The sequence below is a fragment of the Oncorhynchus keta genome, chromosome 34, assembly GCF_023373465.1.
Source record: "Oncorhynchus keta strain PuntledgeMale-10-30-2019 chromosome 34, Oket_V2, whole genome shotgun sequence".
NCBI lineage: Eukaryota > Metazoa > Chordata > Actinopteri > Salmoniformes > Salmonidae > Oncorhynchus > Oncorhynchus keta.
The window spans coordinates 43283903-43309542 of NC_068454.1; the positions used below are offsets into that span (position 1 = coordinate 43283903).

The 25640-nt window shown below is 40.9% G+C and overlaps 1 protein-coding gene across 1 annotated transcript in view; it reads right to left on the reverse strand.

Moving 5' to 3' along the window:
- The window catches only part of LOC118367556 (histone deacetylase 4-like), a 258463-nt gene extending 247222 nt beyond the window's left edge, over positions 1-11241 (reverse strand). Inside the window, exon 1 of the mRNA XM_052493919.1 lies at positions 11105-11241. The gene's annotated coding sequence lies outside the window, so the exon portion shown is untranslated. The remainder of the gene's footprint in view (positions 1-11104) is intronic.
- Positions 11242-25640: the final 14399 nt, after the last annotated feature.

The following is a 25640-nucleotide window of genomic DNA, read 5'->3' on the forward strand; positions in this document are numbered from 1 at the left end:
TAGCTTATTTTAAAAGATTGCCTGGCCGTGGGTTGTGTGTAGCCCAATAACAGGGCATATCCTACAGTAGGGAATGCACGGCAAATCTGTCAGTGAACAGTATGCAGAAATAACCGGGCTTTCGCAATATTTCAAAATAAAACTGCAAAAAAAGTTTGAAAGCAATGGCTCCTGATGAAAAGAGAAGACTAATCCGTATGCTACTTTATAAAGTAAAATATTGTTTTATAAAGTAAAACAAGAGTGCATTGGTCATCACCAGCAAGTGAGCTGCGCATCATTGAGTGAGTCAGTGAAACTGGAAAGCATTTTTAGGACTATAATTTCCTCATGTTGCAGCCTACAATATGGATTCAAGACAAGGTGGTTTTTCATTGAGCTCTGATTCTCAGTTTTCAGTGTCAAAGTAGCATATAATTTTGATAATTTGTGCAATATTGAAAAAGATTCTACCAGTCTGAACTACATCCACGGGTACACCTCCAATCGACTCAAATTATGCCAATTAGCATATCAGAAGCTTCTAATACCATGACATAATGTTCTGGAATTTTTCAACTATACCTGTAAGTAGCAAAGTCACAAACCAGCTAGACCAGAACAATTAGTTACCAAGTTGACCACCACAAAGTCATTATTTATAAGCTATTATCATAAGGATTAGGCTATAACCTTACATTCATTCTTGCAATCAACAGCCAAAACGCTTCATATTTTATAGGAATCTCATCACAGATAAACAGACACCTAATGAGATATAGCCATGTAGTCATCAGGGGATGGCTCCATTGCTATGTTGATATGACGTAACTTAGCTAGTAAAATATAGCTATCCAATCCTTCACAGCACCCCTCTCGTTTGGCTGGTTAGCTATGGACAACATAACCACTAGCCAGATGTTTTTAGCTCTAATACCAACAATTGCATTTTATTTTGTACAGTTATCAAAGAAAACATTATCAAAAAAGACAAGACAAGAGTTAATCAAGTAGGCTACCTTGCTCCGTCTTGGGTGACTGACTTGACCAACACTGGCTAACAGCATAGTTACATAGGTAGCTAGAAAGCAATCTAGCTATATGGCTAACATTGAGGTTTCTAAAAAATCTCTGATTTACTTGATAACGCTCTCATGTACTTTAACAATATTGACGTAATTTATGAGATAATATGAATTTTGACCTCAGATAGAAATTGTCAACTCACTTTCAAGTTGATTCTTGCTTTTCAAGTCTACTTGACTTGGCAGCTAGTTAGCTCACCAAGCTTCAAAAGTTCTAATCTAATCAAATCGGTGAAATTACTCAAATGTTAATGTTATCATTACCAACATTAAAACAAATTATGTACAGTTTCTTACCTGGATATTGTTGTCCAAATCTGAATGTTGGCGCTGAATGTAACCTAGCTGCGGCAGCAGGGTCAAATGAAACATTATTTTCATGTTGAGTTTTTCCATTTGAGAGAAAGCCTGAACCAATCATATCATTAATGCCGACATTGCTACCCAAGATGGGTTTTATGAGAAAAAAAATGGTGATTGTAGCACAGAGATATTGATGTGAGAACCATCAGAAAAGATGTTTCCGCTTTTTGAATGGAAAGGGTTAATGCCACCTCTACCGACACATGAGCCTCCTCACTGTAAACAGCCTTCAGTGAAGTACACATATTTTTTTTATTGAAAATGTATTTAACTAGGCAAGTCAGTTAAGAACAACTTATCTACAATGACAGTCTAGGAACAACTGCCTTGTTCAGGGGAAGAACAACAGATTTTTACCTTGTCAGCTCAGGGATTCGATCTAGCAACCTTTCGGTTACCGACCACACGCCTCTATTGTATAGTAAAGAAATGTATCGTACAGTGCCTTCGGAAAGTATTTAGACCCTTTGACTTTTTCCACATTGTTACGTTCAGCCTTATTCTAAATGGATTAAATATATACATATAATCCTCCGATCTGAGGAAAGGTACCAAAACATTTCTGCAGCATTGAAGGCCCCAAGAATACAGTGGTCTCCATCATTCTTAGATGGAAGAAGTTTGGAACCATCAAGACTCTTCCTAGAGCTGTCCGCCCGGCTAAACTGAGCAATCGGGGGAGAATGGCCTTGGTCAGGGAAGTGACCAAGAACCCAATGGTCACTCTGACAGAGCTCCTCTGTGGAGATGGGAGAACCTTCCAGAAAGACAACCATCTCTGCAGCACTCCACCAATCAGGGCTTTATGGAAGAGTGGCCAGACAGAAGCCACTCCTTAGTATAAGGCACATGACAGCCCGCTTGGAGTTTGCCAAAAGGCACCTAAAGGACTCTCAGACCATGAGAAACAAGATTCTCTGGTCTGATGATATCAAGATTGAACTCTTTGAATTGAATGCCAAGTGTCATGTCTGGAGGAGACCTGGCACCATCCCTACAGTCATGGTCAGTTGTGATACAGCCTGGAATCGAACCAGGGTCTGTAGTGATGCCTCTAGCATTGAGATGCAGTGCCTTAGACCACTGAGCCGCTCGGGAGCCCTTAATTCAGGTGTGGCTTCCGAAAAAGTCTCTGAATGTCCTTGGGGGGCCCAGCCAGAGCCCAGACTTGAATCTGATTGAACATCTCTGGAGAGACCTGACTATAGCTGTGCAGCGACACTCCCCATCCAACCTGACAGAGCTTGAGAGGATCTACAGATAAGAATGGGAGAAACTCCCCAATTTTGTAAAATTTTATTTAACCTTTATTTAACCAGGTAGGCCAGTTGAGAACAAGTTCTCATTTACAACTGCGATCTTGCCAGAAAAAGCAAAGCAGTGAGGCAAAAACAACAGAGTTATACATGGGATAAACAAACGTACAGTCAATAACACAATAGAAAAATCTGGAGTGTATTACAGGTGTATCAAATACAGGTGTGCGAAGTTTGTGGCATCATATCCAATAGGCCTCGAGGCTGTAATCGCTACCAAAGGTGCTTCAACAATGTACTGAGTAAAGGGTCTGAATACTTATGTAAATGTGATAGTTTTTATTTTTTATTTTTAATACATTTTCAAACTTATTTTTTTAAACTATTTTTGCATTTTCATTATGAGGTATTGTGTGTAGATTGAGGGGGAAATAAACAATTTAATTAATTTTAGAATAAGGCCCTAACGTAACAAAATGTGGAAAAAGTCAAGTGGTCTGAATACTTTCTGAATACAGAAATCCATTCACGTGTATTTTATGGCTTTTGGCAAATGCGTTCTAATTATCTAAAGTCTCGCTGTTGCAACTGCACAGTCCAGTTCAAATACACAGTCCAGTTCAAAGTGAATGATGGCAGGCCCATGTGGCAAATGGCTTGTTTGTATAAAGGCCTACTGTAGCTCTGATTGGCGATAGCGCACCGGTCTATGTGGACTCCGGTCCTGGACAAGACAGATGTTTTTAATCCGGTCTAATTGTCCAAACACACGGCCGCTTTCCCTCTCTATATTGCTATAGAATTTTCCCAAATGCCTTAGTGTACATAATTCACAAACATTCTTAAGAATGTTTTTTATTATTTATTTTTGTATTACCATATCTAAGTGGTGGCTTGTCAGAAAATGTTTTTAAAAAAGTTATCATATTCTTCCTGGGAGTATATTAACAGATTTAATGTTGCTAAAATGTTGTCAGTTCCACTTTAAATGCAACAATGTTTCACAGACAAGTTCACTTCAAAGAGATGGCTAACCACAAGCCCGCTGCAATACAAAACAGAGTTCCACTCACCAGATGGTGATAATTTGAAACATAACTTCTTGTTGAAAGGTATTCTTGAAAAGAGAGAAGCTAACAAATTAGCAACAACATCCTCTTAGCAAACTAGCTAGCTAGGCTGTGGGCAAACTACTGCTCGCTATTGTGCAGTGACCTGATGGCCTTCAAGAAGGCAGAAGTTTCCATACGTTTTTGTAAAAACGGTCCCACCTATTAATATGTCAAAATGTGATTGGTTGATTCCACTGTCAGTCCAAAATTTTGCTCTAATACAGTTGAATGGCATTTGCCTTCATCTACTGTATTTTCAGATGGCCTAGCCAATGGCTGAATTAGCTAGCTAGATTTACTGTATGTCCCAAGAGACCAGCAAAGAAAAATCCTTATTGGATATGTTTTTCTCTTCAGTGTTAACCCTTTCCAACACAAAGAGATTAAATCAGAAAATCTATGAAAAATCTATAATTCTATAAATCCTTAGCCCATCTCTGAAGGTGTAGAAGGCCCATTGTTCCCCACTGTTTGGGTTAGTAATAATTTGTAGAGTTGCTCTATTTTCCCCTCAGCATTCACTTTTTTGAATGTCTAAAGAATCCATATGTTGTTCTGAAATATGAACACAAAAATACTGGAGATTTTTTACTCTTATTATGGTGGTGATTTGACAAAATTACAATCATGTCTTGAATTGGTCTTGGTCTTGACTCGGACTCGATTTGCTCTGGTCTTGCTTCAGGTGGTTTTAAACTGAGCACTGCAAAGTAGCGATCATGGAACAACATGTTGATCTACGGACTGATTTCTGATAACAGTCCCTCTTAATTTTGGTACAGCATAACTACAACGTCAGGGTAATTTAAACAACCTAAGCAAGCTGTTTATGTCAGTAGAGCTGGCTAATAGTCAGTATGGTAGCTAGCTACAACAAGTTGGTTAAGCAGCTGGTCAGGCACTGATGAACAACATGGTTGCACATATTTTTGCAGTTTTTCAAATTATTAAGTCACTGGCACAATGTGTGTAGCTAATAATTTAGCTAGCTACTCCGCCTATTTCATACAAAGTCATAAGAGAGCAGAGCGATGTCATGAATTAGGAACAGTAAACACTGTTTCCACACAACCTTTTTATGTGAGTAAAGTACATGTCGAATAAAGAAATTCATGACAGGACTGATGGAAAAATGTGTTGGTAAACTTCCTAATGTCGACAAAACAAAATACGCTAGACAAGGTGGGATCTTTTTGTGTCTGTAAAATGAATTATGCGAGAAATGGCAGTGGAAGCGGTTTTCTGTGCAAATATTGATATGATAACCATAATATCGAAGTAAATTGGAGTCACGCGATGACATTGTGTGGTCCTCCTACTACTATTCGGGAAAGCATGCAGTTTTTGGCTACAGATGAAATAAATTATGATAAACGTCACAGGGTGGTGAAAATGCACAGTGATGAACTTGATGCTAATTTCCAATTAATATCGAGGGTCTTATTCTGGTGACATGATGATCGATGCTTGGCTGCCGTTTGACAAATAAAAATAATCTAGCTCTTTTGTCCATAATAATCTCATCATGTAGGCTATACCCGCACTGTATCTGCCAGCACGAGGTGTTGGCTAGAGCACACGTGCCAAGACTAGAGTGGACATATTCTCGATACAACGCAAAAAAAAAAAATTGTGACAAAACCATCAGTAGAGCTGTTAAATGGCTTTCCATCCTATTTTCTTGTATTTTTTAACCGAATGTATGTTTTGCAAATCCGTAACACATCATACAAATTTGAATTCCTAACATGTCATACGAAACAGACTGACATCCACAAATGAATACATACCATACGAAACGTAACATATCATACTAAATGGAGTGTCTTGGATTTACGTGCAGAATAATCTGAAATACTCTGAGACCATGTAGCCGCAACAAGTCAATTTGATGGATACACATCATTGGTGGGAAAATGCACATATATCCGTCACCAATTGGATGGGAACCAAGCTCATGTTTTCATTTTGAATGGCGGATGCACAGGAATATTACAATTTTAATATGAGTTCCACGACCTACCAGACTGGTAGGTTGAGGGACGAGCATCACGTAGGAGTGACGCCACCTGTCGAAAGACAATGCCAAGCCTCAGCATTTTTTTATTTAACCTTTATTTATACAGGTTTTTCTCATTGAGATAAAAATCTATTTTTCAAGACGGACCTGGTCCAATAGCAGCAAACTAACAACATTGAACAAAACTAAAATGTTCAGGAGATAATTCCAGGACCTCGGAGCTGAGTAACTAAAACTATTTCTACCATGACCTGTTCTAATTCTTGGTACTGTTAAAAGCAAATGAGAATGGGACTGTAATTGATATTTATTTACCGACCTGATTAAAGAAAAGTACAGAGATAAAGTGGACTTTTACCCAGTATGGCCTTATAAATCAGTGTATACCAGTGTTTACGCCGACACAAGGTCATTGACGACCAGCCAACGGCGCTGTAGAGATCACAATGAAACGTTTTTCACAGTTAGACGTTTTTGATTGGTAATGAACCTGAGGGCCACATCACTAAAATCTAAATCCCCCAGTAGTGTACATCGTACCAGCTCCTTCGTACCAGCTCCTTATGCCGGTAATAAAAACCTATTCTCAGCTTGAGCTTCCTTATCAAGTTCTCCACGCTTGTCATCAACCCACACACCCAAATATTTGTACACTTTTACTTGCTCTATAGTATGTCCATCCAATGTAGTAATGACATGATTAGTGACACGGCTAGCATTTGAAAATACCATGCATTTTGTTTTACCCAAATTAAGAACCAGCTTCAAATCACACAGATTATGTTGTATGGTTTAAATGCTCTTTGGGCATTTTCAAAAGCTAAAGATAAACTACCTTCACTTAAATAAAGAACAGTATCATCTAGGTAAAAATGAACATCCGCTGTTTCAATATGATCCCCAATGTTGTTGATATACAAAATTAACAACGGTGGGCCCAAAATAGATCCTTGTGGAACACCTGAGCACAACTCTATGGACTCAGATTTACAACCATCTGCCATTACACATTGGTTTATAAATGACCTATCAAATTGTACACAATCTAGAGCATGACCAATAAAACCTTCAATGTTGTTGAAACAGTGCTGTGGCCAGACCTAAAACCTGATTGCATTCCATGTAATATGTTGTTTTCTTGGAGGTAGGCCTTCAGCCGCCTACTAACTAAGGACTTCAGTACCTTTTACAGTACAGACAATTTTGATTTGGGTTGATAGTTGTCAAGTAGTGAAGGATCTCCACCTTTCAGGAAAGTCAGTACAAAAGCAGATCTCCATAACTTGGGGATTTCCTTAACGTCAAGCGTGAGGTTAAAAATACATGTTAAAGGGGCGCAATGGTGTCTGCAGCTAGGTGTAGGTGGCGGGGGTCTAGATCATCAGGGCCTGGGGATTTTCTTTTAAGAAATTTCTTTCTGGGTTTTACGCACTTCTGAAACAGAGAAGGATGAGAAGGAGAACTTGGCGAAGGAGTGCCTAGGAGTGTCAGATAAATTCACTGGGGGCTCATTTATACCCTTTGACCTTTTCAAATAAACTGCCTGCATTTATAAAATGCTGATTTAAGGCTTTCAGAAAGGAGGTTCTCTCAGTTACAATCTGGTTCGACCAACAATTGTTTGGAAAGCTGTGTATCTTTCCAAACCTTTCAAGCATTGAATTGTTACCATTAACAAACTTAGCTGAGGTGGTTCTCTGTAGTGGGAGCACTGACACCCCGTGTTGGGCCACGGCCAGAAAAAGCCTGTCTATTTTCAGCCATACAAAAAGCAGGAAGTGAACACTTTCCCTGCCATCTGCCGAGCCTTCTAAATGACAGCCCTGTCAAACTTGCCCTCGCTCTCGCTCTAGCTCCATTTCACCATCGCTCTGTTCTCTCTCTCTGCCCCCCTTCTTTTGTCTTCCCTCCACAACAACTCTATTAACATGTTCTCTTCCCTTCTCGAACTCACATTACCACTCACCCCATCGTTCTCCTTCCTTCTCTTCATATCGCCAGTCTTTGTAGCACTCGAACAAGCAGCGGAATGAAGGAGAACGAGGCAAACTAGAGTTTACTCTGCCCTGCTGATACGCGTAGGCGTCATGTCACCTTGTCTCCGGGCCATTAATAGACCATTAGCATTCATTAGAGTGACAACATCAACAAACGGCCGTTCTAATTGACAACTCTGCCTAATTGCCCATTCTTGGGGACTTTTTTTAAAGCGTCTGGAACAGGCCAAACGAACAACAGCCGGGTCGGAGTTCAAAGCAGCTCAATGGGATGCAAAACTGTCTGATAATAGGGCTAAGGGGGCAATGGGTACAAGAGGATGAAGCCAGGACAATTCTCAGAGCCCCTGGCAAAACTCTATAGGCTACCTGAATCTGAGAACCCTTCTATAGGCTACCTCAGTCACGTTCAGTAGGGACATGTTTTTGTTCTGGCCGGGTGTTGCTATAGAAAATACACATCAGATGGTACAATAATTTGTTATTCTTATTTTTACATCTCTCGTAAAACATACCATACAATACAGCACATGCTTTGAGCAGTCCCAACATAATACAATCAAGCTACACCCGTATCAAATGCTGTCAATGGATGCATCCTTAAACTGGTGAAACTTTACTACTCCATTCAGTCCCACTCCCGAGATTGAGTCGTCACTAGTAATGTGCAGTTCGCAAACGAGTTTAGATTTTTTTACTGACTCGTTCATTTTAGTAATTTATTTGGCCTGATTTTAATATACAATCCTCTGGCTCAATAAGCCCCATGTGGTGAACGACATGTGAAAGAGAGGCTCGTAGAAACATGACTCTTCAGAGTTCAGTTCAACATTCACCATTAGGGGATCATGCATGCTATGGGCATTACTGACTCAAATGAATCAAATTTATCGAAAGATTCATTATTTTGACTGAACGAGTCCAAAATATCAGCGTCAGTAAAAAGAGTCGAACATCGCGTCACTAGTCGTCATTAAAGATCGGTCCACTGTCAGTGCCACATTCTTGGAAGGCTGCTCTTTTTTACGATTGATGAACGCCAGTCCTTGGGAACTGGAACATAGAAGGAATATCTATATGCTAGGAGCAAGAGCTTACTTAGATTAGAGTTAGTGTGTTTACAACTCAACTTGAGGCCTCTGGTCCCCCTCTGACCTTCTCATCCAATGATTTTGAGAAGGATGAGAGGATGCGAGGAATCAAGGCAATGCTATTGAAACTCTCCCTCCGACTCCAGTTTAGCTAACCCTTATTCTCCGATTTCACCTCCTCACTTCACAAAACGCACTGAAACACAGACATAGGCCTACAAAAGTACCAACACATAACCCCAATGACTCAAGTTCAACACATGCTTAAACAAACTCTGGCATGCTCTAACAAGTGAGCAAATCACTAACATAACACGATAAAGAAGGAACAGAGCCTATTCCACTTGTGTAGGCTAATGGCAACTGCTCAATCCCATTTGTATGCCATTGCAATGCAAATAGCCTGAAAAAACAAGTATTGGAATGAGGTCAAATTAATACAATGCTGTTACAGGTTTAAGAGCAACTTAAAAGGGCAATTTAAAAGTTCAAACAACAAAGCTGTCACCCTGATACTTTTTTGGTAAACAGTCGAGGGATGTGGCTGGAGAAATGTAATCACTCGTAGACAAGGCTTTGGATGCAAGGACTGACCATCCATAGTATCAACATTGTAGTTTTGACCATCTTGGCATTTATACCGTGTTTGTTTACAATTACACTGTTTACGAACAATTTAGTAAAACAAGCTCATATTTTATATTCTTCAAGAATAAGTGGGTAGATATCATTACATTATACCTCCAAAAATGTATGTTAGCAACTGCTGATTGGCCCTTTAAAGTGCAACTGGATGTATTAACCCGTTATTACTCATCTGTAGAACCACGTCTAGTGTAAAAGTCCCAAATCACACTCAAAATAATATTTGGAAATTTGAGGTTCCATTTAATTTTAAAAAAACTAAAGCCTGACACCCATTAGTGCCATGACAGAAAACATTAGCTCTAAATACAACTAAGGATTCGGACGTGAAATGATGTGTAAATGTCAGAATCCTTAATTGCATTTGGAGCTAAGAAAATGTTATCGACATGACTGCATGTTATGGAGTAGCCTACCACAAAGCACTTTTGAAACAAATACGACATCCATGCCACGGAAAACTCAAGCAATTACTGAAGTAAACATGTCACTGCCTTGCCTAAATAGATGTGAACAGCAGGATGTGTTAAATGTAATGGTTTATATAAACCCTGGTTTGCTGATGCTACTATGTATTGGCCAATGAGAGGCTTAGATGCCACCGCTCACCACATTGGCACTCCTCAGAAAACCAGTCCTCCATAGGAATTAATGGAATTCTACAATATTTAATGGAAATGTATCAATAACAAAGTTACATGTACTTAAGTATTGGTTTGTTGTAGTGGGAACAATAACATTAGTACTTTCTAAATAGTTTACTTTAAGGGCTTTTTTAAATATTTATTTGTATGTTTAGCTCACACAAAATATTTACAAGTATGCATTAAGGTGTCTGTAATATAATAAACGTGGCAAAAACAAATGTAGACATTTATAAATGCATTTCTATAGAATCCTAAATCAATATGTTTTACAATTAAATTAAATAAACAATGGTGGAAGAGTGCCATAATGGAGGCGCGGTGGCTTCAAAACAGCGAACCCTGTTAGTCATCTAGTATATATATATCCGATATAATTAGCAACCCAGCGTTGAAAAATGTTTGTCTTTCGGATATGAGCCGTAAAATAAACGAATTCACACAAAGGTCAAGTGTAATAATCTCAATTTACAACATGCATAATCAGCAACAGTAACCCAAGTAGTTTATTTCATCTAGTTACAAGGTAGCTCGAACGAGAACAGTATTCGTAGTTTCCTATGGGACTAACGTTATGCTGTATCCGATTTGACAATTGGACCACATGGAATCGCACTGTATTGCTACAATATATCGCCCGTGTATGTAATGTAGCTAGCTACTCGTATCAAATACATTATGACAGTTGGACATGATCTGCTACACATCCACCCACTTTCGAAATAGAGTTATTTACTAGGCGATACTTTAAATTGAAAAAGAAAGTCCAAACCATATACAGATAAAGAGCCCGCGATAACAACTTCGCCTCCGTCTGAATAGTTGCAATTCTATCAAGTCAAGCAAACACGGTTTAAAATGTCTCATCTCGCTTGTATTAGCTTGTCATATCTGCGTTCAAAGAAAAGCTACCTGAACAAACACCCTCATGAGTGTGGTGATTTCTATCCAGTCTCCGTACGAGGCAGCAGCTCCACTCTATCCAAAGTGTAAAGTTTAGGACCCGTTGGAGAAAGCACCAGTGCGAGAATCATTCACAGATTTCGCCATACTTGATTTTTTTGGCAGATAAATCACGTGTTGCGCGCTCCTGAATTTTTAGATGGCGGGGTCACAACATTTTGTTGGGCTGCTTGTTTGAAACTGGAGTTAACTTCACGTTTCCACAGAATGCTCATTGCATTTTTAAAGTACCTTCTAAACTGTGAGGAGTCCCCTTTCACAATATGTAACATGGCAATTGTAGTAAAACAGACACATTTCAGAAATTGCTTTGTTTACAAGAATATTGATTTGATAAAGACTTTCAGGGTCTGCTCCTACTTGAGAAGCCAACCATCATGAAGTCATGGCATATTTATCAACAATGTGCAAGGGTAACACTTCCATTAAGGTGGCCTACTTAAAAATAATTTCCAAAGAGGTTTATAAGTATACTGACCAAAAATCCTAATGCAACATGCAACAATTTCATTGACTTTACCGAGTTGCAGTTCATATGAGGAAATCAGTCAATATAAATAACTTAATTGGGCCCTATTCCATGGATTTCACATGACTGGGAATACAGATATGCATCTGTTGGTCAAAGATACCTTTAGAAAAAAATGGGCCTCACTATGGGCTTTAGGATCTCTTTACGGTATTTTTGTGCATTCAAATTGCCATTAATAAAATGCAATTGTGTTCGTTGTCTGTAGCTTATGCCTGCCCATACCATAACCCCACCACCACCATGGGGCAGTCTGTTCATAATGTTGACATCAGCAAACTGCTCGCCCACACGATCCCATACGTGTGGTCTGCGATTGTCAGGTCAGTTGAACGTACTGCCATATTTCCTAAAATGACAGAGGTGGCTTATACTAGAGAAATTAACATTAAATTCTCTGCTAACAGCTCTTGTGGACATTCCTGCAATCAACATGCCAATTGCACGCTCCCTCAAAACTTGAAACAACTGCGCATTTTAGAGTGGCCTTTTATTGTACCGAGCACAAGGTACACCTGTGTAATGATCATGCTGTTTAATAAGATTATTGATATGGCACACCTGTCAGGTGTATGGATTATCTCGGCAAAGGAAAAATGCTCACTAACAGGGATGAAAATAAATTTGTGCACAAAGTGAGAGAAATACGCTTTTTGTACATATGGAAAATGTCAGGGATATTTTATTTAAGCTCATGAACCATGGGACCAACACTTTATATGTGGCTTTTGTATTTTTGTTCATTGTATGTTGTTTAAAATATGTCAAAAACAGTTATAATACATTGGTTGAAATTGTGCGCTTGTCATTTGGCTGCTTGCCAAATACTGATCTTAATTATGGCTGCACTGGCAATAATGACAGTAATAATCAATAACGGTGCAGTCAAACATAATAATGACAAAGTGGCTAGTAACAGTTCAAACAAATGAACCTATTCCTCTTCCTTGTTGGGGTCATTGACATCCGCCATTATCTGATGACTCGCTTCACCACTCAGAAAATGATGGAATGGCATGGATTAACAAAAAGCACAAATTTAAAGCAGCTTTAGAATGTTCTTAATGCATGTCATAATCTCATAGAAAGCCAATGTATTTTCATGTGGTCCATGCTCACATAAACATAAACACACACACACACACACATTATGCCTGTTCTCTGCCTGTCTATTATTTTTCCTATTTTCCAATTGATCTCTTTCGCCCACTCTGCATTTCTCTATCTCCTCTTTACTTTCAAAGATGGCACGACTGCCAAGAATGATACAGAACCTAAACAGTAGTGCTATAAATAATGACAGGTTTGATCAACATCCAATTATGTACATATTTACTCATATGAAATAATTATAGATTTCTGCTTCATATGTTTGCAAATTAACCGCATTTGCATGATTATACATGAATATGATTTTTGCCTAATGCCGCAGAAGTATTTGAATAAAAGAAGGGGAATACCTAGTCAGTTGCCAACTGAATGCATTAAACCGAAATGTGTCTTCCACATTTAACCCAAACTCTCTGAATCTGAGAGGCTGCCTTAATCGATGTCTACGTCATCGGCGCCCGGGGAGCGGTTGTTGTTGAGGGTTAACTGCCTTGCTCAAGGGCAAAACAGACGATTTTTCCACCTTGGGGATTTGAACGAGCAAACTTGCAATTACTGGCCCAATACTCTTAACCGCTACGCTACCTGTCGCCATACCATTATCGGAAGGACTAACTCTACAGCGTCTGATGGGAGCTGTAATCAACAGAGCCTACAGCATCATTATTTGAATCACAATGTGGAAAAGGCAGGTGGAGCCATAGCCTTTTCCACTCACACTGGACCTCAGTTATCAAGTGTGAGCAGCATACATTTATGGCAATATTTAGACAAAAAAATGTATAGCTCTGATTAGTTTTTAACTCAAGTTATCACTTTGAAAACTATTGTATAACAAATCTTGTCACTGGTGCAGCAGGTTGTTTTCCCATCACATGGCAATGTTTGAGTGTTTGAGCCATACTTCCCGAACACTTTCTCTTTATAATGATTATACCATTCTCTTATCACTATCTCTCGAGCTACAAAGAAACATTTTCGGCTGGCGCTAAGGAGGCACGTGTCAGGATGGTCCATGCTAGGTAAAGCTCCTCCTTATCTCAGTTCACTGGTCACGATGGCAACACCCATCCGTAGCACGCGCTCCAGCAGGTGTATCTCACTGATCATCCCTAAAGCCAACACCTCATTTGGCCGCCTTTCGTTCCAGTACTCTGCTGCCTGTGACTGGAACGAATTGCAAAAATCGCTGAAATTGGAGACTTTTATCTCCCTCACCAACTTCAAACATCAGCTATCCGAGCAGCTAACCGATCGCTGCAGCTGTACATAGTCTATAGGTAAATAGCCCACCCATTTTCACCTACCTCATTCCCATACTGTTTTTATTTATTTACTTTTCTGCTCTTTTGCACACCAATATCTCTACCTGTACATGACCATCTGATCATTTATCACTCCAGTGTTAATCTGCAAAATTGTATTATTCGCCTACCTCCTCATGCCTTTTGCACACATTGTATATAGACTGCCCATTTTTTCTACTGTGTTACTGACTTGCTAATTGTTTACTCCATGTGTAACTCTGTGTTGTCTGTTCACACTGCTATGCTTTATCTTGGCCAGGTCGCAGTTGCAAATGAGAACTTGTTCTCAACTAGCCTACCTGGTTAAATAAAGGTGAAATAAAAAAATAAAAAATAAAAATGGTGTATTGGAGGCGAGGTCAACTGCAGGAGAGCAGATACAATGAACAGGCGCACTTTTATTATAGTTACAAAAACGAGAGCACTACATGAAACAAACGTGCTCAAAAAACGGAACATAAAAGTAGCGCGCGTAAACTAACACTACCTAACATGAAAACAATTACACACAAAACATGATGGGAAACAGAGGGTTAAATACAAGTAGCTTATTTGTGGAAATGTAAACCAGGTGTGTATGGAAACAAGACAAGACAAATGGATATACAAAAAATGGAGCGGCGATGGCTCGAAAGCCGGTGACGTCGATCGCCGAACGTTGCCCGAACAAGGAGAGGGGCTGACCGGACATTTTAAGACCGGCAAAAAGCAGGTCTTACAGAAAACACAGATGATTTTGGAATGGATTTTCAGTGTGGAAGCACAGCGTATCAAGTCATGACGCACAGCGCCCATGGAAGGGGAGATTTTCCTTTTGTGCCGGTGTATCTCATATTTAGAAATATAAAAAAACAAATCGGTTTCTCCTCATTTAGATTCATTTGATTAAAAACCAAGCATGGTCTACCCTCCCCTTAATCAAGGTTGATTTAGTATTTTTATCCAGGCCATTAGCCAAAATAAGCCTCTGAATAAAAGGGTTTTAAATGGTATTTTGGAGGTTTTTGCCTTCGTGCTTGTTCATTATTTACATACCTGTATTTCACTTGTTCAAGTAGGCTACCCATCCCCATTTTTAAAGAATGCCTCATCAGTTCTACTAAGCTAACATATGGAACTGTTTTAAGATGGCCATAACAAGAATAATTTAGCTATTTGATTTGGAATTTTAGGACCCTTTTATGTATCAAAGTATATATATATTTTAAGTAATTTGGACTTATTGCTATTTGCCCATAGAAATGAATTAAATAACAGATTCATAAATAGAAAAACAGATAGTCAAACAACTATAAGAAGAGATCAGGGTATTATATTTATTTTTGGAGACACATTTAACCCCTTTTATGCACTAAACTACTTCCATATACAAAGTATACAAAACATTTAGAACACCTGCTCTTTCCATGACATAGACTGACCAGGTGCATCCAGATGAAAGCTATGATCACTTATTGATGTCACTTGTTAAATCCACTTCAATCAGTGTAGATGAAGGGTAGGAGACAGGTTAATGAAGGATTTTTAAGCCTTGAGACAATTGAGACATGGATTGTGTATGATTTAAGTGCCTTTGAACAGGGTATGGAGGTACGTGCCAGGCACACCAGTTTGTGTCAACGCTGCTGGGCTTTTCACGTTCAACAGTTTCCCATGTGTAACAAGAATGGTCCATCACCCAAAGGTCATCAAGCCAACTTGACACAACTGTGGAAAGCATTGGAGTCAACATGGGCCAGCATCCCTGTGGAACACTTTCGACACCTTGTAGAGTACATACCCCAACGAATTAAGGCTGTTCTGAGGGGAAAAGGGGGTACAACTCAATATTAGGAAACTGTTCCTAATGTTTGGTATAGTCTGCATACTTCCATTCATTTCTTAAACCGGTACCAGTGTCAGCCTAGTGGTTAGAGCATTGGGACAGTAACTGAAAGGTTGCTGGTTCGACTCCCCGAGTTGCCAAAATCTGCCATTCTGCCGTTGAGCAAGGCAGCTAACCACAACTTCTCCCTTGGCACCAAAGATATGGAAGTTGATTGAGGCAGCCTCCTGCACCTCTCTGATTCAGAGGGGTTGGGTTAAATTGGTGGGAGACACATTTCTGTCCCAGAGCAAAATAACTGACATGTACGTAAGTATCTCCATTTTCCATAGTGGGGTTAAATTAGTGTGTAGCCCAAACTGCTTGGTGCTACTGATGTTGGATGAGTCCTGTGATGCTTGTGGGGGAGAGCCAAATGGAGAACTCCATTGTTTTTGTTTGAGTCTCATCTTTCCATAGTAGTTTGTTGGCCAAACCGTTCAGACACAGGCAATTTCAGACCTGCGCACATTTTGCGTATCAACTACGCAATTCTCTGTCCATGTATGCAGGTACGAGATCCGAGTTAAAAGTATGCAGAGATGAATAGGGTCTCTTTTTTTTAAACATTTTAATTAAAAATAAATCCACTGAGTAAATCTATCCTGATTCTCGAGCTGCAACACACAGACATGTACGGAGTTTGTGTCAATGGACATGGAGATTAATACATCATTATTCGATGTAGCTACCCCGAAACTGCCCCTTCACCTGTTTGTTGTGATGCTGAGTTTGTTGTGATGCTGAGTTTGCCAACTGTCAGCTGTATGTAAACACATGGACAAATCCGTTTTCGACTCCTTGTGTTATGGAAAAGTAAACACTAATTGTTTCAAGCTAACGTTAGCGAACATAAGATGGACATTCAGACATTCAATTAGTTTTTTTTACAGAGGACTGAATGGTGTCACGTGATCATTGGCTTCAGATGTATTCAACTCTTAAATTAACCGGAGCCTGCTGGTTTTCTGTTCTAACTGATAATTAATTGCACCCACCCAATGTCCCAGGTCTAAAGTGAGTGCAGCTCTGACTCTAGGGCGAGAGCGTCCTGGAGAGCAACCGCCATGTATGACTAGGACCAATGTGATTTGCAGCGTTTAAGCTTCTGGCTAATTCTGACCCTGTAGGATAACATTTAATTTTTGTTAGTAAAACCCTCTTTGTTTGCACCATACTCCTGTCTCTTGTGCCTTTACCTTTGAGTCATTGCATATTCCCGATCGCTTAGACCAGGCGTGTCAAACTCATTCCATGGAGGGCATAGTGTCTGCTGGTTTTGGGGTTTTCCTTTCAATCAAGACTTAGACAACCAGGTGAGGGTAGTTCCTTACTAATTAGTGACCTTAATTCATCAAACAAGTACAAGGGAGAAGCAAAAACACACAGACACTAGTACCTCCATGGATTGAGTTTGGCACGGACTCCAGCCACCCAAGCCATAGACTGTTCACTCTGCTATTATCCGACCAGCAGGCTCCGAGACAGCTTCTACCCCCAAGTCATAAGACTGCGAAAATGGCGCACTGCTAAATAGTCAATTGATGGTACCTGAACTATCTGCACTGATTCTATCTTGCACTGGCCCTACGCACACTCACTAGACGTTATATATACACCACATACACACTCACTCCCACACACTACACTTTCACTCCCACACAAATCCCTCACACATTCAACCACTACATATATACACACACACACACACACACACACACACACACAATACACACTTTTACACTCATAATTTTCTGCTGCAACTCTGTAATTTAATTAGCAATTATTATTATCTAAAACAGATGCCTAGTCACTTTACTCTGCCTTCATTTACATACAATTTAATTTGGAAGTTTACATACACTGAGGTTGGAGTCATTAAAACAAATTTTTCAACCACTCCACAAATTTCTTGTAAACAAACTATAGTTTCGGCAAGTCGGTTAGGACATCTACTTTGTGAATGACGCAAGTAATATTTCAAACAATTGTTTACAGATTATTTCACTTATAATTCACTGTATCACAATTCCAGTGGGTCAGAAGTTTACATACACTGAGTTGACTGTGCCCTTTAAACAGCTTGAAAAAGTCCCAAAAATTATGTCACGGCTTTAGAAGCTTCTGATAGGCTAATTGACATCATTTCAGTCAAATGGGGGTGTACCTGTGGATGTATTTCAAGGCCTACCTTCAAACTCAGTGACTCTTTGCTTCACATCATGGGAAAATAAAAAGAAATCAGCCAAGACCTAAGAAAAATAATTGTAGACCTTCACAAGTCTGGTTCATCCTTGGGAGCTATTTCCAAATGCCTGGAGGTACCACGTTCTTCTGTACAAACAATAGTATGCAAGTATAAACGCCATGGAACCACGCAGCCGTCATACCGCTCAGGAAGGAGACGAGTTCTGTCTCCTAGAGATTAACGTACTTTGGTGCGAAAAGTGTGAATAAATCCCAGAACAACAGCAAAGGACCTTGTGAAGATGCTGGAGGAAACAGGTAGAAAGTATCTATATCCACCTTAAAACGAGTCCTATATCGACATAACCTGAAAGGCTGCTCAGCAATGAAGAAGCCACTGCTCCAAAACCGCCATAAAAAAAGCCAGACTGCGGATTGCAACTGCACATGGGGACAAAGATCGTAATTTTGGAGAAATGTCCTCCAGTCTGATGAAACAAAAATAGAACTCTTTGGCCATAATGACCATCGTTATGTTTTGAGGGAAAAGGGGGAGGCTTGCAAGCCGAAGAACACCATCCCAAAGCATGGGGGTGGCAGCATCATGTTGTGGGGTGCTTTGCTGCAGGGGAGACTTGTGCACTTCACAAAATAGATGGCATCATGAGGCCGGGAAATTATGTGGATATATTGAAGCAACATATCAAGACATCAGTCAGGAAGTTAAAGCATCAAGGCGGTGTCCCGTTCCTGTAGGTTCATGCTCTACAACATCCGCAGAGTACGACCCTGCCTCACACAGGAAGCGGCGCAGGTCCTAATCCAGGCACTTGTCATCTCCCGTCTTGATTACTGCAACTCGCTGTTGGCTGGGCTCCCTGCCTGTGCCATTAAACCCCTACAACTCATCCAGAACGCCGCAGCCCGTCTGGTGTTCAACCTTCCCAAGTTCCCTCACGTCACCCCGCTCCTCCGCTCTCTCCACTGGCTTCCAGTTGAAGCTCGCATCCGCTACAATACCATGGTGCTTGCCTACGGAGCTGTGAGGGGAACGGCACCTCAGTACCTCCAGGCTCTGATCAGGCCCTACACCCAAACAAGGGCACTGCGTTCATCCACCTCTGGCCTGCTCGCCTCCCTACCACTGAGGAAGTACAGTTCCCGCTCAGCCCAGTCAAAACTGTTCGCTGCTCTGGCCCCCCAATGGTGGAACAAACTCCCTCACGACGCCAGGACAGCGGAGTCAATCACCACCTTCCGGAGACACCTGAAACCCCACCTCTTCAAGGAATACCTAGGATAGGGTAAGTAATCCTTCTCACCCCCCCCCCCTAAAAAGATTTAGATGCACTATTGTAAAGTGGCTGTTCCACTGGATGTCTTAAGGTGTATGCACCAATTTGTAAGTCGCTCTGGATAAGAGCGTCTGCTAAATGACTTAAATGTAAATGTAAATGTAATAGGTCTTCCAAATGAACAATGACCCAAAGCATACTTCCAAAGTTGTGGCAAAATCGCTTAAGGACAACAAAGTCAAGGTATTGGAGTGGCCATCACAAAGTCCTGACATCAATCCTATAGAAAATCGGTGGGCAGAACTGAAAAAGCGTGTGCGAGCAAGGTGGCCTACAAACCTGACTCAGTTACACCAGCTCTGTCAGGAGGAATGGGCCAAAATTCACCCAACTTATTGTGGGAAGCTTGTGGAAGGCTTTCCAAAACATTTGACCCAAGTTAAACAATTTAAAGGCAATGCTACCAAATACTAATTGAGTGTATGTAAACTTCTGACCCACTGGGAATGTGATGAAATAAATTAAATCTGAAATAAATCACTGTCTACTATTATTCTGAAATTTCACATTCTTAAAATAACGTGGTGATCCCAACTGACCTAAGACAGGGAGTTTTTACTCGGATTAAATGTCAGGAATTGTGAAATACTGAGTTGAAATGTATTTGGCTAAGGTGTATGTAAACTTCTGACTTCAACTGTATATACTGTACCTCAAGTACCTCTGCACATTGATCTGGTACTGGTACTCCTGTAAATAGCGCCATTCTTGTGTATTTTATTTCTCTTCTGTTAGTTACGATTAAATGTTTTATTTTATATATTTTTTAACTCTGCATCATTGAACAAGGTTCGTAAGCAAGTCTATGCCAGCTGTATTTGGCACATATGGACCATATTGAAGCAATGCAATTACACTGCTCAAACAAATAAAGGGAACACTTAAACAACACAATGTAACTCTAGGTCAATCACACTTCTGTGAAATCAAACTGTCCACTTAGGAATCAACAGTGATTGACAATAAATTGCACATGCTGTTGTGCAAATGGAATAGACAACAGGTGGAAATTATAGGCAATTAGCAAGACACCCCCAATAAAGGAGTGGTTCTGCAGGGGGGGACCACAGACCACTTCTCAGTTCCTATGCTTCCTGGCTGATGTCTTGGTCACTTTTGAATGCTGGCGGTGCTTTCACTCTAGTGGTAGCATGAGACGGAGTCTACAACCCACACAAGTGGCTCAGGTAGTGCAGCTCATCCAGGACGACACACCAATGCGAGCTGTGGCAAGAAGGTTTGCTGTGTCTGTCAGCGTAGTGTCCAGAGCATGGAGGTGCTACCAGGAGACAGGCCAGTACATCAGGAGACGTGGAGGAGGCCGTAGGAGGATAACGAACCAGCAGCAGAACCGCTACCTCCGCCTTTGTGCAAGGAGGAGCACTGCCAGAGCCCAGCCCAACACCGTCCTTCTGTAGCTCAGTTGGTAGAGCATGGCGCTTGTAACGCCAGGGTAGTGGGTTCGATCCCCGGGACCACCCATACGTAGAATGTATGCACACATGACTGTAAGTCGCTTTGGATAAAAGCGTCTGCTAAATGGCATATATTATGGCATATATATTATATTATATATTACCGTGCAGGACGTTTGGCATTTGCCAGAGAACACCAAGATTGGCAAATTCGCCACTGGCGCCCTGTGCTCTTCACAGATGAAAGCAGGTTCACACTGAGCACGTGACAGAGTCTGGAGACGCCGTGGAGAACGTTCTGCTGCCTGCAACATCCACCAGCATGACCGGTTTGGCGGTGGGTCAGTCATGGTGTAGGGTGGCATTTCTTTGGGGGGCCGCACAGCCCTCCTTGTGCTCGCCAGATGTAGCCTGACTGCCATTAGGTACCAAGATGAGATCCTCAGACCCCTTGTGAGACCATATTCTGGTGCGGTTGGCCCTGGGTTCCTTCTAATGCAAGACAATGCTAGACCTCATGTGGCTGGAGTGTGTCAGCAGTTCCTGCAAGAGGAAGGCATTGATGCTATGGACTGGCCTGTCCGTTCCCCAGACCTGAATCCAATTGAGCACATCTGGGACGTCATGTCTCGCTCCATCCACCAACGCCACGTTGCGCCACAGACTGTCCAGGAGTTGGCGGATGCTTTAATCCAGGTCTGGGAGGAGATCCCTCAGGAGACCATCCGCCACCTCATCAGGAGCATGCCCATGCGTTGTAGGAAGGTCATACAGGCATGTGGAGGCCACACACACTACTGAGCCTCATTTTGACTTGTTTTAAGGACATTACATCAAAGTTGGATCAGCCTGTAGGTTGGTTTTCCACTTTAATTCTGAGTATGACTCCAAATCCAGACCTCCATGGCTTGATAAATTTGATTTCCATTGATTATTTGTGTGTCATTTTGTTTTCAGCACATTCAACTATGTAAAGAAAAAAGTATTTAATAAGAATATTTAATTCATTCAGATCTAGGATGTGTTATTTTAGGTGTTCCCTTTATTTTTTTTGAGCAGTGTATTTATTTAAAAAAAAATCTCAGTATACATTGGAGCGTTATGTTCAGTAGTTCCAAAAACATTTTGCAGAGACCCACATTTAATTTACAAAAGTACTCATAATACATTTTTATTAAAATACAAGTGTTATGCATGGAACCTTAGATACACTTTTCCTTAATGCAACCGCTGTGTCAGATTTCAAAAAAGCTTTATGGAAAAAGCAAACCATGCAATAATCTAAGTACGGCGCTCAGAGACCAAACAAGCCAAAAAGATATCCACCATATTGTGCAGTCAACAGAAGTCAGAAATTACATTATAAATATTCACTTACCTTTAAAAAAAAAGAATTACCCCCTTTTTCTCCCCAATTTCATGGTATCCAATTGTTAGTAGCTACTATCTTGTCTCATCACTACAACTCCCGTACGGGCTCGGGAGACACGAAGGTTGAAAGTCATGCGTCCTCCGATACACAACCCAACCAAGCCGCACTGCTTCTTAACACAGCGCGCATCCAACCCGGAAGCCAGCCGCACCAATGTGTCGGAGGAAACACCATGCACCTGGCAACCTTGGTTAGCATGCACTGCGACAGGCCCGCCACAGGAGTCGCTGGTGCGCGATGAGACAAATATCTCTACCGTCCAAACCCTCCCTAACCCGGACGACGCTATGCCAATTGTGCGTCGCCCCACAGACCTCCCGGTCGCGTCCGGTTACGACAGATCCTGGGCGCGAACCCAGGATCTCTGGTATTACAGCACCCTTAACCACTGCACCACCCAGGAGGCCCCATATTCACTTACCTTTGATGATCTTCATCAGAACGCACTCCCAGGAATCCCAGTTCCACAATAAATGTTTGTTTTGTTCAATAATGTCCATCAAATAGCTACTTTTGTTAGCGCGTTCTATAAACAAATCCAATCTCACAAAGCGCATTCACTAGGAGCAGACGAAATGTCAAAAAGTTCCGTTACAGTCCTTAGAAACATGTCAAATGATGTATAGAATCAATCTTTAGGATGCTTTTAACACAAATCTTCAATAATGTTCAGACCGGAGAATTCCTAATTCTGTAGAAAAGCAATGGAACTCAAGCTACCTCTCACATGAACGAGCTTGTGCCACTCTGCCAGACCACTACCACCCATACATAGAATGTATGCACACATGACTGTAAGTCGCTTTGGATAAAAGCGTCTGCTAAATGGCATATATTATTATTATTATTATTAAAGAGCCCTTATGAGCCCCTCCTTTACAGTATAAGCATCAAACAAGGTTCTGAAGACTGTTGACATCTAGTGGAAGCCTTAGAAAGTGCAACATGACCAATATCCCACTGTATCTTCAATAGGGAATGATTTGAAAAACGACCAACCTCAGATTTCCCACTTCCTGGTTGGATTTTTCTCAGGTTTTTGCCTGCCATATGAGTTATGTTATACTCACCGACATCACTCAAACAGTTTTAGAAACTTCAGAGTGTTTTTTATCCGAATATACTAATAATATGCATATATTAGCAACTGGGACTGAGTAGCAGGCAGTTTACTCTGGGCACCTTATTCATCCGAGCTACTCAATACTGCCCCCAGCCATAAGACGTTTTAAGTACTAGGCTATAACAGACTAACATTCAAATTGGAGTTGATGAACGTCACCTCTTTCTGTCAGTTGTGATGTCATTGCCCGCTGTATGTCACCTCTCTCTGTCAGTTATGATATCATTGCCCTTCTGTAGCTCAGTTGGTAGAGCATGGCGCTTGTAACGCCAGGGTAGTGGGTTCGATCCCCGGGACCACCCATACGTAGAATGTATGCACACATGACTGTAAGTCGCTTTGGATAAAAGCGTCTGCTAAATGGCATATATTATTATTATTATTATTATGAAAATGAAATATACTAAAGACCATAAATACACAACTTGAAGGAACCACATATTTAGCCATGGAGCACGTTTTGATTGACCAGTGAGACAACTTGTTTATTCATCAAAACCCGGCCCTTTCGTGCCACCGCCAGCTAATGCGCCCATAATTCCAGGTTATGAACATATTAAATACTTCTGACAAACCGCCTACCGCCTGCGCTAAGATGTACCATTATGCTAGGTTTGTTAAAATAGAGCCCAATGTCCAATAAACTGTTTGATTTCTCGCATCACAAGTCAAGAAACAACAAATTCAAACTCCTCTCAAGATGATGGGAAGTACTCAGTTTTGCTCTATGCATGAAAGAACCAGTTAATCCTTCAGTGTATTGCTCAGTGAATGCACATCACTGCGACGATATTAAGCTCTCAGAGATTCAAAGGAGCACAGCATCAAACATTAAGCTTCTCTGGTTTGGCAATGGATGAATAAAGAGATGGATGTCACTGAAGGGAATGGAGGCATGTTGAGATCTGAAAGCGAGGCCTATTATATTGGTCTCATTTGGAGCAAGAGATGAGGATTTTTTTCCCCCCCTGTGAGGCTTCTGCTTTCTCTACCAGGGATACTATGCCACACAGGCCTCCCATCCACTAACAGTCCTTCCAAAGCAGTTGGGTTGAGTGCACACAGCAGCTTCATATGCCTTGCTCCAGCCATAAAAACAATGGCTTGTGTTCTCTTGTCAAGTCCTCTCACAGATCATGGCTTCTCACAGATCATGGCTTCTCACAGATCATGGCTTCTCACAGATCGTGTTGAATAACATTGACAAAAATCTGTTTCATGTCAGAGATTTACGTTCAATTTACAGTAGTCCTTGAGTGTTTTGACAGTAATCTGAGACATGTAGCTATAGGCCTACATGAGATGTGTCTGCCCTGATGCACTTGTCTGGACAGACATTTCTGTTGCTACTGTGAGCATTTATCATGGCTGTATGGCAATCCCGCTAATTGAATAAACTCTCCTCACAGCAGGAGCAGTAGTGACACCGGCAGACTGAATTGTAAAGACAACACTGAGAATATAACAGATGGGCACGATACCGTTATCAGCTCAAACAAAAAAACTATCCTGGGGAAAATGAGCTTAATTAAGCTAACTGAAAAGGGCACAGAACTGTGAATATTTTCCTTTTTCCTAAATGCTTTCTTGGCAAGTTGTTTTTCATCAAGAGAGTTCCAAACGCACTCAATAATAGAAGAAAACATTCTGCGGAGCTGATAAAAGGGATTGGACTGTTGTGTTGATAAAGCTGGACTCTTTCATCATCAAAGCAGAGCGACATAATGCAGACCGCCTTCTAGACAAAAGAGGACAGAAATGAGAAAGAGAGCGAGGGACTGTGACTTGGTGACATACTGTCCCTCAGGTTAGAGCACACTGCCATTTATTGGGCAACTGGAGATTCTCTACCAGACATAGTTTGAGCACACCATGAAACCTAAAGTATGCTGTAGCACTCATCAGACAGAGACTTCATTTAATTCAATCCTGTGTAGTAGGACAGACAAATCTGCTTTAGATTACATGCCAGCTTTATTTGGGTAGGTGGTTCCATAAAGTCAGCGAGTTTCAGCTAGGTAGAAACAGAGGGTTGGGGTAGTGGAGGGTACAGAGAAACACCATTCACAACCTGTCTTTTTTTAACTCACTAGGACTAAATATCCTCAGCATCTACCCGATCTCTTCCATCCCCAAAGTTGCTATGGTATTTTGCCAGGCTTG